This window comes from Neofelis nebulosa, chromosome 11 (genome assembly GCF_028018385.1).
Source record: "Neofelis nebulosa isolate mNeoNeb1 chromosome 11, mNeoNeb1.pri, whole genome shotgun sequence".
NCBI lineage: Eukaryota > Metazoa > Chordata > Mammalia > Carnivora > Felidae > Neofelis > Neofelis nebulosa.
In genome coordinates, this window is record NC_080792.1 from 37,360,850 (window position 1) to 37,364,470 (window position 3,621).

A 3,621-nucleotide genomic window follows, 5' to 3' on the forward strand; every position below is an offset into this window, starting at 1 on the left:
GACCTAATAGCTTCAGATTTTTGTGAAGTTCCGTAAAGATCTACCAAAACTCACTTGGCCTCCCAGCTTTCTTCCTGTGAAGATCCCAGTAAGAATCAGACACTGGTGACGCTAAAATGAAGAAGAAACTGTCTATGTCATTAAGGATTTCACAGTCTAGAAGTGAAGACAGACAGGAAACAAACATAGGCAGTGTAGTTCTTTTTTTTTTACAAGTGCCCTCCTCAGTGCCCCTCACCCACTTCCCTCCTCTTCAGCCCCACCCTAATCAACCCTCAGTTTGTTCTTTGTATTTAAGAGTCTTTTATGGTTTGCCTCCCTCTCTGTTTGAAACTGTTTTTTCCCTTCCTTTCCCCCATGGTCTTCTGTTAAGTTTCTCCAGTTCCACGCATGAGTGAAAACGTATGATATCTGTCTTTCTCCAGTTCCATCCACGTTGTTGCTAATGGAATAATTTCACTCTTTCTCAATGCCAAGTAGTATTCCATTGTATATATAAACCACATCTTCTTTATCCATTCATCAGTTGATGAACATTTGGACTCTTTCCATGTTGTGGCTATTGTTGAAAGCGCTGGTATAAACATTGGGGTCCATGTGCCCCTACGAATCAGCACTCCTATAGCCTTTGGATAAGTTCCTAGTAGTGCAATTGCTGGCTCATAGGGTAGTTTTATTTTTAATTTTTAGAGGAACGTCCACACTCTTCCAGAGTGGCAGCACCAGCTTGCCTTCCCACCAATTCTGTCATTATTTAAAGTATTTCTTCCAACATTCTCTTATATACTGTATCCACCTTCTTTTTCTTTTCCTTTTTGTTTTATTCTGCTGTTGTCATCAACATGAGAGTTCCTGTTACATTTTGGTTTCAATGCTGGTGCACAGGGAGGGGTGGTTTTTAAGTAGGTGGGCCTTCTGCTCTGCATGAGGCACAGCTCCCTGGTGGCAAACTCAGATGTTAAAAGTGGAAATATTTGTGCCACAATCGGCAGTTAGCAAAATGTATCACTATTTTCAGCCATAATTTTTTTTATTATTATTATTTACATCCAAGTTAGTTAGCATATAGTGCAACAGTGATTTCAGGAGTAGATTCCAGTGATTCATCCCCTATGTATAACACCCAGTGTTCATCCCAACAAGTGTCTCCCTTAGTGCCTCTTGCCTATTTAGTCCGTCCCCCCTCTCACAACCCCCTCCAGTAACCATCTGTTTGTTCTCCATATTTAAGAGTCTCTTATGCTTTGCCCCCCTCCCTGTTTTTGTATTATTTCTGCTTCTCTTCCCTTATGTTTCATCTGTTTTGTATCTTAAAGTCCTCATATGAGTGAAGTCATATGATATCTGTCTTTCTCTGACTAATTTCACTTAGCATAATACCCTCTAGTTCCATCTACATAGTTGCAAGTGGCAAGATTTCATTCCTTTTGATTGCCGAGTAATACTCCATTGTATATATATACCACATCTTCTTTATCCATTCATCCATCAATGGACATTTGGGCTCTTTCCATACTTTGGCTATTGTTGATAGTGCTGCTATAATCATTGGGGTACATGTGCCCCTTCAAAACAGCATACCTGTATCCCTTGGATAAATACCTAGAAGTGCAATTTCCTGGGTCATAGGGTGGTTCTATTTTTAATTTTTTTAAACAATTTTTTTAACGTTTATTTATTATTGAGAGACAGAGAGACACAGAGCGTGTGCGGGGGGGGGGGTGGCGCAGAGAGAGAGGAAGACACAGAATCTGAGGCAGGCTCCAGGCTCCGAGCTGTCAGCACAGAGCCTGACGCAGGGCTCGAACTCACAAACCGTGAGATCGTGACCTGAGCCGAAGTCAGATGCTTAACCGACTGAGCCACCGAGGCGCCCCTTTAATTTTTTGATAGTCAGTGTTGTTCTTAAGGGTAGTTCTGAAGAAGTTGTTCTCACTGGGGGCAGTTTTGCCTCCCCATGGGACATTTGACAATTATCTGGAAACATTTTTGGTTGTCACAAAGGGGAGGGAGATGCTACTTGTATCTAGAAGTAGAAGCCATGGGTTGCCTACGTGGCTCAGTTGGTGGAACACAGAATCTGAAGCAGGCTCCAGACTCCAAGCTGTCAGCACAGAGCCTGATGTGGGGCTTGAACTCATGAACCAAGAGATCATGACCTGAGCTGAAGTCAGATGCTTAACTGACTGAGCCACCCAGGTGCCCCAAGACATTATTTTAGAGGGAGCATCTAAAATATTTATTGATGAAATGATATAATGTCTATGATTTGCTGCAAAATAATTCAGTGTATGTATGGTGAGGGGAGGGTGTGAGAAAGGGTAGAAGTTTGGCCAGGGATTGATAATTGTTCTGAGTGTTGATGGGTACATGGAAGCTCATTAAATTTTTCTCTTAATTTTTGTATATTCCTGAAATTTTGTATAATAAAAATTCAAATCAAGTTTTTTCTTTTCTTATTGTGGTAAAATATACATTACATAAAATTTATCATTTTAAGGGGTGCCTGGGTGGCTCAGTTGGTTAAGCATTTAACTCTGTATCTCAGCTTAGGTCTTGATCTCACCATCTTGAGTTCAAGCCTTGCATTGAGCCCTGTACCACGTTGGGCATGAAGCCTACTTAAAAAAAATTTTTAGGGGCACTGGGGTGGCTCAATTGCTTAAGTGTCTGGCTCTTGATTTCAGCTAAGGTCACAAACTCACAGTTGGTGAGGCTGAGCCATCGGGCTCTGTGCTGACAGCATGGAGCCGGCTTGGGATTTTCTCTCTCTCTCTCTCTCTCTCTCTCTCTCTCTGCCTCTCCCCTGCTTATGTTCTCTCTCTCTCTCTCTTTCTCTCAAAATAAATAAATAAACATGAAAACAAATTTTTAATTTTTTTTTAATTAAAAAATTTCCATTTTAAGGGCACCTGGGTGGCTCAGTTGGCTAAGTGTCCAACTTCAGTACGGGTCATGATCTTATGGTTTGTGGGTTCAAGCCCCACATTGGGCTAACTGCTGACAGCTCAGTGCCTGGAGTCTGCTTCTGATTCTGTGTCTTCATCTCTCTCTATACCCCTCCCCATCTCTCTCTATACCCCTCTCCTGCTCATTCTCTTTCTCTCTCTCTCTCAGAAATAAACATTAAAATTTTTTTAAATTCCATTTTAATCATTTTTTAGGGTATAATTCAGTGGCATTATGTATATTTACAATGTTGTACAACTATCACCACTATTTCCTGAAATTTTTAATCATCCCAAACATAAATTCTGTACCCATTATACAATAACTCCCCATTCCTTCCTCCCTCTAGCCCTTGGTCATTAATTTTTTAAAATTATTATTTATTTTATTTATAAATTTTAATTTAATTTAATTTTTTATTTAATTTTTTAAAAAATTTACATCCAAATTAGTTAGCATATAATGCAAAAATGATTTCAGGAGTAGATTCCTTAGTGCCCCTTACCCATTTAGCCCATCTCCTCTCCCACACCCCTTCCAGTAACCCTCTGTTTGTTCTCCATATTTATGAGTCTCTTATACTTTGTCCCTCTCCCTGTTTTTATATTACTTTTGTTTCCCTTCCCTTATGTCCATCTGTTTTGTCTCTTAAAGTCCTCATATGAGTGAAGT